The 12553-nt window shown below is 37.7% G+C and overlaps 1 non-coding gene across 1 annotated transcript; it reads left to right on the top strand.

The window, feature by feature from the left end:
• The first annotated feature begins 1715 nt into the window (after positions 1-1715).
• On the top strand, positions 1716-12553 carry LOC18095699 (uncharacterized). The gene is made up of 14 exons (XR_008057668.1): positions 1716-3032; positions 3466-3609; positions 3829-3986; positions 4200-4410; positions 4748-4984; positions 5063-5213; positions 5299-5600; positions 8430-9826; positions 10381-10527; positions 10724-10869; positions 11143-11353; positions 11433-11670; positions 11745-11895; positions 11976-12553. It is a non-coding gene; the product is annotated as an uncharacterized LOC18095699 (transcript).

Below are 12553 nucleotides of genomic sequence, written 5' to 3'. Positions count from 1 at the left end.
TCATCCGCAAAAGCGAGGTGGCTAATGCCGTGGATACCACATTTTGGATGGAATCGAAAGCCAGGCTGCCTGCAAGCAATTATAAGCATCCTAGATAAGTATTCCATGCAATAGATAAATAGATAGGGGGACAAAGGGTCTCCTTGCCACACCCCACTTTTCTCAGGGAAGAACCCATACAAATCACCATTTACAGCAATAGAGAAGGAGGTTGTGGAAACACATTGCATGATAAGGTGAACAAATCTCTTAGGGAAGCCAAACTGTCATAATAAATCCCCTATAAAGTTCCACTGGACTGAGTCAAAAGCCTTCCGAAAATCAACTTTCGTTAGACAGCAGGGGGAGGACCGTTTCCTGTTATACTGCCGAAGAAGTTCTTGAACTAAGTTAATATTATCACTCATTAATCTGCCACCTAAAAAAGCATTCTGCATGGGGCTGATGATGCCGGACAGAACATGAGCAAGGCAACCAGCAAGAATTTTGGCAATAACCTTATAGATCATATTGCAACATGAGATCGGCCTGAAGTCACTTGTAGAAGATACATTTGCCGATTTGGGGACCAAAGCAATGACTAAGTGATTAATCTGTTTGAGAAGTCTGCCAGAGATGAAAAAGTCTTGCACAACAACATAAAAATCTCTCCCCACAACACCCCAGGCTTGCTTGAAGAAAAGAGAGGAGTAGCCATCGGGACTAGGAGCTTTCTCATTCTCAATACTGAACACAGCCTTCTGAATGTCCTTATTGGAAACTGGAGAAAGGAGAAACTCATGAGAACTTGGATCTATGCAAGGCCCACATTGGATAACAACACTATCCAGGGGGATAGTAGCTTTTGAAGTACCAAGCAAACACTGGTAGTATTGCACAAATTCAGCTCCCACTTCTTCCAAAGAGGTGCTAAGATTACCATGGCTACACTGAATGGCTAGAATAAAATTTCTCCGGTGGTTCTGACTCGTGAGGGCATGAAAAAACTTGGAGCCCTTGTCACTCTCTTTGAGAAAATTACGTTTGACTTTCTGGCTAAAGAACATGTTTTCTGCAGATTTCAGCCTCAATAACTTCAATCGAAGGAGTTTGTCCTGCTCTAATAGAAGAGAGTTGTCTCTGTCATGGTAAAGTGCAATTTGATGAAGATCTAACTCAGTATCAAGTCTTGATACACGTTCAAAAATATAGCTGAAGTGGAGCTTATTGAGTTCCTTCAATGGCCCCTTTAGAGATTTGAGCTTCCTGCAAAGAGTACACATGAGAGTGCCATAGACAGAAATATACCAATTTCTAGAGACAATCTCCATAAAGGTTCCTAAAATCTTTGATCAAACAAGATGAGGCTAAAGAAATTACTTAACGCAGATCCATTATGTAGAAGCATAATTGACTCCACTCCGGATTGACTAAAAAGAAGACATGGGTCAACAGAAGTTCACACTGATTTAGTCAGTGGATTTTGACTCAATGCTAATGACCCTGTACAGTCAAGCAACCAATTAAATAGTTCCTTAAAATTATAAACATCAATTAAACTGTTGGCTTTAGATTAAACCACCTCTTCCTACGAGCATTCACTTCACTATCAATGTTGCTTGTCATTGTCATGTAGAAATAAAACCTACCACTAACAAATGGAATGGAACTGTTTCGGGCAGACAAACTGTACTTGGTCTTAAATTAATATGCTGTTTTTTGCGAAGTATATTTTCACATCCAAGCTTGATGATAAAAAAAGAAAGAAAAAAAAAAGAGTAGCAATGAAATACTTTCCCATGCTTCTATTCTGCTCCTCTTTGTTGTTAATCATAGAAAGTTCCACTGCAATTGATACCATAAATACAACTCAGCTTGTTAGAGAAGGTGATACCATTGTTTCAGCAGGCGGAACCTATGAATTAGGTTTTTTCAGCCCAGGTAAATCGAAAAACCGGTACTTGGGGATATGGTACAGCAAAATATCTGTGCAGACTGCAGTTTGGGTTGCCAACAGAGAAACTCCACTTAATGACTCATCAGGAGTAATTTTAAGGCTTACCAACCAAGGAATCCTTGTTCTTCTCAATCGGAGTGGGAGCTTGATATGGTCTTCTAACATATCGAGACCTGCGAAGAATCCAGTTGCACAGCTTTTGGATTCAGGAAATCTTGTTGTGAAAGAGGAGGGTGATGATAACTTGGAAAATTCCTTGTGGCAGAGTTTTGAACATCCAGGTGATACGTTCATGCCAGACATGAAGCAAGGACGGAATAGAATAACAGGCATGGACTGGTACATGACATCATGGAAGTCACCTGATGATCCTTCCAGAGGTAATATTACATATATACTTGTTCCTTATGGATATCCTGAGATTCTTGTGATGGAGGATTCGAGGGTGAAGTATCGGTCTGGTCCATGGAATGGTATGCGGTTCAGCGGGACGCCTCATTTAAAACCAAATCCCGTATACACATTTGGATTTGTTTTTAACGACAAGGAGATATTTTACAGATATCATCTTCTTAATAGCTCTAAACTTTGGAGGGTCGTGGCAAGTCAGAATGGTGATATCACGAACTTTGTTTGGGTTGATAAAACACAAAGTTGGCTGCTTTATGGCACAGCAAATACAGATAATTGTGAACGCTATTCACTATGCGGTGCGAATGGCATCTGTAGTATAAGCAACTCTCCAGTGTGTGATTGCTTGAATGGATTTGTTCCAAAAATTAAAAAGACTGGGATGCAATGGATTGGTCAAGTGGCTGTGTTAGAAAGATTCCTCTAAATTGCTCTGGAGATGAGTTTCGAAAGCTGTCTGGTGCCAAGTTGCCTGAGACAAAAACATCATGGTTCAACAAGAGTATGAATCTTGAGGAGTGCAAGAGCACATGCTTGAAGAATTGCAGCTGCACCGCATATTCAAATTTGGACATCAGGGATGGAGGAAGTGGGTGCTTGCTCTGGTTTGGTGACCTGATTGATAGTAGAATTTTCATTGAAAATGAGCAAGACATTTATATACGGATGGCTGCATCAGAACAAGGTATGAATTTATCCTCAGACTAGAAAAGGCAGTATCTATTACTTATCGATTATAGGAACTTGTAGTATGTTATAAATTAAGATTATCTTCCAAAATCATGTTTAAATATTAAGCTAAGCAAAAGCTAAGATGGGAAATCAACTGCTTGAGAAGAATATGTCCCGCTGAGAGTGTTCTGTAAACAAGTATACTTGTGTTACCCTGTGTAAATAGCATGATAACTTAGCATTCATAGCTCATTATCGAATTTGCATAGAAGATCTTGAAATATAATAAAATCAACGCCTAGACATATCACTTGGTAATATGATGGAGGATTACCTGACCAGAGCTAATGTAAATTTTCCAGCCATGCTACCTAATTAACGAAGACTAGGCCTTTTTTTGGCATTTAATTAGTCTTTTGATTCCCCATCTCTCTGCGATTCTGTAGATGATGGTGGTGATGCTGCAAAGGTTAATGCTAAATCCAATGTGAAGAGAAGGATCATGGTAAGCACTGCGTTGTCTACAGGAGTTCTGGTACTTATCGTAGCAGTGGTCTTGTATGTTTGGAAAAGGAAGCAGCAGAAAAACAGTAAGTTATTCACACCATATGAAAGTCTAAGTTCTTCTATCCCTCTCCTTCAATTTCGAAAAACACATTTTAGTTCGTTTTCCAATTTGATTTTAGCAAGCTATGGTACATCCACAAAATATTAAGAGCTCATTATCTTTTACGTCTTAAGTAAATTTGAGTTTAACAGAAATTAGTGATCCCTTGTTTCTTTTCTATTTCTACCAATTCTGCTTGCAGGAAACATATCAGGTGGTTTGGGAAGAAGTTCAAATTACAAGCACAAGAAAGAAGCTCTGGAATTACCGGTGTTTGATTTTGATACCATGGCTTTTGCAACCAGAAACTTTTCAGACGAAAATAAACTGGGAGAAGGGGGCTTTGGACTTGTTTATAAGGTACTAATCTGAAAAATGGCAATGCTGTTTTTCGGCATTAACTAGTTCTCCGGTATTAATTTCTTTGGAAATATTCAACCACTGGATAGACCATTTTTCAAGTGCAAACAACAACCATTTGGCAACTGTTCCAACAGACCACAGTAGTATTCTCAAAATTTTCAAGACAATGTACGACCTAATTTGCTTGTGATATTCACTGATCATTTTCAGGGGACTTTGAAAGATGGACGAGAAATGGCTGTGAAGAGGCTCTCTAAGAATTCAAGACAAGGACTTGACGAGTTCAAAAATGAAGTCAAGAATATTGTGAAGCTTCAGCACCGGAATCTCGTGAAGCTTCTAGGATGTTGCATTGAAGGAGAGGAAAAGATGTTGATCTACGAGTTTTTGCCTAACAAAAGCTTGGACTTCTTTATTTTCGGTTAGGATTTCTCAACCTGCAAAAATATAGCTCAATTATTATACTCGATTGTTTTCATTATCCAAACACCAGAACCAACTCTATGTAGTATTATAGATCAATTAGAACACAACTTTGAGGAGAAAGTGCGAACCAAAAGCACCAAAAACAAACATTTGTTGAGTTTCATTCAAGCCCCTTAGGAAAATGGCTTGGTGAGGAAGAATTTTCTCCACTTTCTCGGAGAGAAATTAAGCGAGTGTTCATTATGCATCATGTTTTTTTCTTATTCTTGTATATACATTTATGAATTGATAAAAACCAGAATGGATTGGCTTTGGTAAAAACAATTGGGCAGATGAAGCAAAAAGCTTACTTCTAGATTGGCCTCAGCGCTGCCACATTATCAATGGGATTGCTTGTGGACTCCTTTACCTTCATCAAGATTCAGATTAAGAGTAATTCATAGAGATCTGAAAGCCAGCAATGTTTTATTAGATAACGAGATGAATCCAAAAATTTCAGACTTTGGCCTGGCTAGATGTTTTGGAGGAAATGAAACTGAAGCCAACACAAACAAAGTGGCTGGTACATAGTAAGTCTATCAAGCATCTCTAATTTATTTCTATTGCCCACAAATGCAATCTAACACTAACATTCTGTGTACGTACAGTGGCTACATATCCCCAGAGTACGCAAATTATGGACTCTACTCGCTAAAATCTGATGTCTTCAGCTTTGGTGTATTGGTGCTAGAGATAGTAAGTGGGTACAGGAACAGAGGATTCTGCCACCCAGACCACCAACTCAACCTTCTTGGGCATGTAAGTGTCATAATTGTTGCATTTTCTTGTTTTCTGAAACCACATTTCTTTGTTTCAAATGACGTGGTTAAATTTCAAAAATCAGGCTTGGAGACTGTTTAAAGAAGGCAGGCATGTGGAGCTGGTTGGGGGATTAATATTTGAAACTTGCAAATTATCTGAAGTTCTACGGTCGATTCACATAGGTCTATTATGTGTGCAAGAAAATGCAAAAGATAGGCCGAACATGTCACAGGTGGTTTTGATGCTGGGTAATGAAGATGAATTGCCTCAGCCTAAACATCCAGGTTTTTTTACTGGAAGGGATCTTATTGAAGCAAGCCATTCATTAAGTCAGAACAAACCATGTTCTGCAAACGGATGCTCGGTCTCCCTGTTAGAGGCACGGTAGATTTGTATCTGCCATGTATTTGCAGAAACTTTTAGTTGCTTCTAGCTTCTTCTTCTTTTTATCAGCATAAAAATAATGTACTTTGTTCAAGCACAACTTTATGCATCAGCAATGAAGCTCAAAATTGTCAGACATTTGGATTAAGTGCACAGGAAAGTAATTGAAGAAAGAGCAAAAAAATTATAATACTCCTACTAGCGTACTAGGCATGTACGTTAACATCTAGAAAGCAAGGAGGGAGATCTCAAATGGAGTAAAAAACCAAAAATTATGCTTGCATATATCTAAAGAGAAAAATCACATGCCACCACTGGAAATGACAACAATAAGAGGCAAACACAAATTTCAAGAATTGGAGCTTGAAGGTATTTACCTTTATAGTGGCACATTTGTAGTCTGTAGAGTTAGCTTCAATTCCTTTCTGGGTTCGCATTAAGGAGCGTGTGTGCTGTGCCCATTTGAGAGGCTAAAATGGATGCCTTGGTACTTAGTATTTGCATTGCAAAATCTCTGCACGCCGTGACACCGTTTCTCGTTGAGGATTTTCGTCGAACACTTGCTGAATCAAAATAGTGATCAGACGCTTTCAATGGGTTGGGTGGACAAAATGTTAAGACCAAGAACAAGGTCCAAAAGGCAAGTATAAGCGCTTAACGAGTGGTGCAAGACCTGGAAAGAGCCTGCAGTGAGAGGTTAGCAATTGCATCATTAAAAATTCATCGAATGGGTTTGTAGTGTCTGTTACCGATGAGGTTTTTAATTTGCCATGCTGTTTTTCTTATATACAATAACTAATAAATAGAACCATGTATATTCAATTTAAATTCTGAATTATTCTCAATTTATGAGAATAAAATTATAAACTATATTTATTTGTTGTGTCATTAATATATCCAAATACCGAATAAAAAATAATTCACAAGCTATTGTACATCTAGCTACCTAAACATGACTATTCAATTTAACTTAATATTTATAGAATATTTTATAAGATAATTTTAAAAAATACAATAAAATGAAAATCCTAAATGAGAATTCAGTTAAATTTTTAATTAGGCCTAATTTCTTCTTACAATAAAAATATATCATATTTCTATGCCATGATTGAGATCTCTCGCAATTATGATAAAAGTTAAATGGTGTGGAGAAATCACTGTAGATCAAGAGACGTTTTTTTTTCGTCCCTAGTGAGTGGATGGCGCCTACGCCATTAAAAAGGAGCGTGTGACGCTTTCCGATGGCCAAATCTGGCTATCCACCATCTCACTAGATGCACAGTCGTGCCCTCTTCTACATGGTGTGGCACGCATAGACAGATAATGGTTGGATTGCCGCTGGTAATCGATTGTTTGCGTTTCTTTCTTTCTTTTCTCTCTCTTGACAACCAAAGTGCACAAACATCCTCTTTGTCTGTTGTTTGTCAGATCTGACATGATTTGTCACACCTACGATGCTTGGGTCTGGCAACCATGCCGACCCAAACCCGTGCCTGAGTCACCACACTTGCGCGTCTAGGTCTGAAAACCATGTTAGACCCACAGCTCTAGGGTCTGGCGGCCATGTCTGACCCAAGAGCATTGGGTTTGACGGTCATGTCAGACCTAGACGACCCATGATGTGGCCCATCAAACCCAAGCCTAAGTGTAACCCAAGAGCCTAACCTAATCTATGTATTTAAAGAGAAATTCTTTGCTAGAGAATTTGTTTTCCCTTTTTCTTTTTTCCCTCCCCTACTGTAACATTTTCTCTTAAATATACCAAGAATTAAGCTCTATCTAAACTTAAGCTTTTAGGTTTTGAGAAGGTTGAAGAAGTAAGTAAATGGTTTACTCTTTTGTTGTTTTTATTAGGGATTTGATAGTTGGTGGATTAAAGAAGTGTTTTAGGGTTTTTATGATGGTTAATGTATTGATTTGATATATGGATGATTTTAGAGGTGTAATTGATGTTTTAAGGTGTTAGTTGACTTAAAATGAACTGTTTAGATGATTGGAATTACATGTTTTGAAGAAAATTGTTTGTTTTTAGGATATGCAGATTTGAAAACTAATAAATTGGGATTCTGAAAATCCTAATCAACCAGTTAATTGGTTGGTCTAAACCGGCCAACCAGCTAGTTTGATGTTGTTGGTTGGCTGGTTGGTCTAAATCGATCGATCATTTGGTAATCGAGTCTGTTAGATTCGATTAGTATGGGGAATGTTTAAGATCAATTGAATAAATTAATTTAGCTTTATAATTATGTTTTTATCTCTAAACTTAGAGTTTCAATCTTTTAAGTTGTTTGGTTTGCTTTGAGTCTATTTTTTAGTGTTTTTTCTAGGCTTTGTGGACGCTTCTAACTGGTAGATTGACTAGTTACATGAGAATGGACTTCCTGTTGAGCTATAATTGATTAATCAATGCCGCAGTTTTCCTGGCAACCAAATTTCCAGAGTAGGGACAGCGGCATTTATACGGTGGAAAATTTTACTGTGTTTAATTTACAACTACTATATAATTATATAATATAATATAGTTAATGATATTTTAGCAAGAAATTTAACAACTCTTCAAAGGTCGAGAAGAAAGACAGAGACTACTAATTTATTTATTAAAGAAAGACATTAATTAATTTATTTTTCGTTACAGAAATGGACGTTAAAATAAACCGACCACGCATCACAGAGGAAACGTTTGGCCTTTGCAAGAAAGCATTGACGAGAGACAAATGGATATGTACACAGGGATTCAAATCGTCAGCATCGAGTAGTCTTATTTTACTATTCTCATTCAAACGATGGAGGGTCAATTTCAGAGACAATAAGAGAAAAATATTGAAAATCATACAAAATGAGGAATTCCCAGGACTCTAATTCATCACTTGCTCACCAAAATCAATTTAAAAGAAAGAAACAAGTTTACTCAAGCATTACCTTAACAAAGTTCATTGTCGGAAAAATAATGAGAGCATCTGTGGACAGCATTTCTAAACTTCTTTATATCACCATTTTGTTGCTGATCATAACGATATCCACTGCAGTTGACATCATAAATACAACTCAATCTATCAGAGATGGAGGCAGTATGGTCTCTGCTGATGGAAGCTTTAAAATGGGATTTTTCAGCCCAGGAAGCTCCAAAAACCGATACTTGGGAATATGGTACAACAAAGTATCTGTCATGACTGTAGTTTGGGTTGCCAACAGGGAAATCCCCCTCACCAATTCATCAGGTGTGTTAAAGATTACAGGCGAGGGGATTCTAGAACTTCTCAATCAAAATGGGAGCATCATTTGGTCTACAAACTCATCAAGGTCTGCAAGAAATCCAGTTGCACAGCTTTTGGATTCAGGAAATCTTGTTGTCAAAGAAGACGGTGATGATGACCTGGAAAACTCCTTGTGGCAAAGTTTTGATTATCCGTGTGATACACTCCTGCCAGGGATGAAGATGGGGAGGGATTTAATAACAGGCTTTGATCGGTACTTGTCATCATGGAAGTCACCTGATGATCCATCTAGAGGTAACTTTACTTTTAGAAATGATCCTAGTGGACATCCTGAGCAAATTCTGACAGAGAATTCAATTGTGCGGTATCGGTCTGGACCCTGGAATGGTCTACGTTTCAGTGGGGTCCCTCAATTACGGCCAAACACTCTATACAAATTTGAGTTTGTTTTTAATGACAAGGAAATCTATTACAGATACCAGCTTCTTAACAACTCGATTCTTTCAAGGCTAGTGCTAACTCAAAATGGCAATTTCCAGCGTTTTACCTGGACCGATCAAACAGATGTTTGGGCGTTTTATCTGGCACTATTTGATGATTATTGTAGCCGATATGCATTGTGCGGTGCATATGGGACCTGTGATATTACCAGCTCCCCTGTATGTGGTTGCTTGAAAGGGTTTCTACCAAAAGTTCCAAAAGTTTGGGACATGATGGATTGGTCAGATGGTTGTGCTAGAAGGACTGCATTAAATTGCTCAGGAGATGGGTTTCAAAAGTACTCTGGTGTAAAGTTGCCAGATATAAGAAAATCCTGGCTTAACAAGAACATGAATCTTGAGGAGTGCAAGAGCATGTGTATGAAGAACTGCTCATGTACAGCTTATGCAAATTTGGACATCAGGGAAGGAGGAAGTGGCTGCTTGCTCTGGTTCAGTGAGCTGATTGATATGAGACAATTGAATGAAAATGGGCAAGACATTTATATAAGGATGGCTGCATCAGAACTAGGTACGAAGCTATCTCATACCTAAAAAGACTCTAATACTGAGATTCTTAATACATTGAAAGCTAATACATATAAAGTAGATTAGCTACAAAATGACTGTGTAAGCATGCAAGAGATGCAAATTTTCTTGCTTTCTTTTTCATCCTTTGAAGCAGGGAATTGACAGGTATTATACATTGAAGAGAGACTGTGTAAGCACACAAAAACAAGTAACCTCATAGTGTATATGAGAATTGGATACAAAAAATATGAATAGCTAAGCATATAATCTGGCAACATGATGAATTGATTTACTTTACCAAAAGCAGTAAATGTAATTGTAACTTCTAACAGAATAAGATTGATTGGAATCATGCAGCTTCCTTAGAGGTCCATCCTGATAACTAAAATATCCATCGACATTGTTTACTATGAATTTGGTTGATAACTGAAGCAGACAGGTCCAGCTAGTGGGATTTATCCGAATTAAACTGACCAACTAAAAAATATTGATTAGTTGAATTTTCCTATTGTTGATTTATAACTCCCAGTTTTTCTGCTCAACTGCCTGTGTCAGATCATGATGTTGATGTGAGGATTGACTCCAAATCCAATAAAACAAAACGAATGAGGATCATAGTAATGTCTGTGGTAACTTCAGGAATGCTGCTACTTGGTCTAGTCATGGTCTTGTTTTTATGGAAAAAGAAGCAGAAGAAAGGCAGTAAGTTGTTCAATCTACAGAAATTAACTATTTTCCTTTCCCACTGTTATTTTTCTACACTGAACTGTGATCTGTAGTAATCCGAGGGACAAATCACAATCACTATTATACTCGAATGACAATGAAATGCAAGTTCATCAAAAAATACAGATCGATTGTTTCTTTCCTTTACATTCCTGCTCTATTTTGTAAACAGGTATTCTCAAAAGAAGTGCAGACGATAGCTGCAAGAAGGAATATCCAGAACTTCAGCTGTTTGATTTTGGTACAATTTCTTGTAGCACCAACAACTTCTCTCATACCAATAAACTAGGACAAGGGGGTTTCGGACCTGTTTATAAGGTAATAATACAATAAGCCATCATGCAATTTCTTCATGGCCACTATGATTCATATATGAAACTCCTGGCCACCATTGTAGTTATCTGGTAATAATTATCTCAAACCTATTCAATAGATTGAACTTACCCTTTATGGATGAAAAAGTGATTCCTTACCTAGTGTTCCAATTTTTTTGAGTTCAAATAAACGCAAGTAACATGCAGCACTAAGCAAATATTCTCAAATTTTACATACAAACTGACCTCGCTAATTGCAAGGAATGATAATTTTCAGGGACTACTGAAAGATGGACAAGAAATAGCAGTGAAGAGGCTCTCGAAGAGTTCTAGACAAGGACTTGATGAGTTCAAGAATGAAGTCATACATATTGCAAAACTTCAACACAGGAATCTAGTTAAGCTTCTGGGATGCTGCATTCAAGCAGATGAGAGGATGTTGGTTTACGAGTTTATGCCTAAAAAAAGCTTAGACTTCCTTATTTTTGGTTTGAAACTCTCCATACCATTAAAAAGTTAATTAGAGACTGTCTCTTTAATGCATTGACTTGAGTAAAAAATTGACAGATCGAACACAGAGCACACTTCTAGACTGGCCAAAGCGGTATCACATTATCAATGGGATTGCCCGTGGACTTCTTTACCTTCACCAAGATTCAAGACTAAGAATAATTCACAGAGATCTGAAGGCAAGCAATATCTTATTAGATAACAACATGAATCCAAAAATTTCAGACTTTGGCCTTGCTAGAAGTTTTGGAGAAAACCAAACTGAAGACAACACAAACAGGGTGGTGGGAACATAGTAAGTACCTCCAACAGTTGCTGTTTATGCCCCTAACTTGCCAATGCAATTCAACATTCAATGTTTGCCTGCAGTGGCTACATGTCACCAGAGTATGCAATTGATGGGCTCTACTCAATAAAATCAGACGTGTTCAGCTTTGGTGTATTGGTGATAGAGATAGTGAGTGGGAGCAGGAATAGAGGATTCTATCATCCAGACCATAACCTCAACCTTCTTGGCCATGTAAGTTTAAGAAAAAGTCCAAACAATTTCTTTATTCTAAATACCGAATCTCCTTTCAATAACATGATTATTGCTATCAGGCATGGGGGCTATTTACAGAAGGCAGGTCTTGTGAACTAATTACTGAACCAATAGAAGAATCATGCAATTTACCTGAAGTTCTACGGTCAATTCATGTGGGTCTATTATGCGTGCAATGCCATCCAAACGACAGGCCAAGCATGTTATCTGTGGTTTTAATGTTGTGTGGTGAAGCTAAATTGCCTCAGCCAAAACAACCAGGATTTTTTACTGACAGGGCTTTGGTTGAAGCGAATTCTTCATCGAGAAAGAACACATCATGTTCAGTCAATGATTCCACGATAACCCTTTTAGAGGCAAGATAGAATTTTTATTTTTCCCCGATATATTTCTTGCTATGCTCATAGAAACTATAGTGCTTCTCAGTATAATTCGTATACGTGCGAAAATGAAAGTTTAAGAATCTTGTTGTATACTGGACTTGAAAAAAGCATTGAAAGCAGCTGAATTGGAGTAAAGATAAATGACTTGCGCATGGTACATGTAATAGAAGCAGAAACACAGAAACCATATGCCACTACTGGATGAAATCTAAGGAAATAGAGAGCATGGAGTTGTTAATTACCTTCATTTCCAT

The sequence above is a fragment of the Populus trichocarpa genome, chromosome 1 (assembly GCF_000002775.5).
Source record: "Populus trichocarpa isolate Nisqually-1 chromosome 1, P.trichocarpa_v4.1, whole genome shotgun sequence".
In the NCBI taxonomy this organism is placed as follows: Eukaryota; Viridiplantae; Streptophyta; class Magnoliopsida; order Malpighiales; family Salicaceae; genus Populus; species Populus trichocarpa.
Note: the sequence above shows the minus strand (reverse complement) of the source record. Positions and strands in the feature narration are given on the sequence as shown.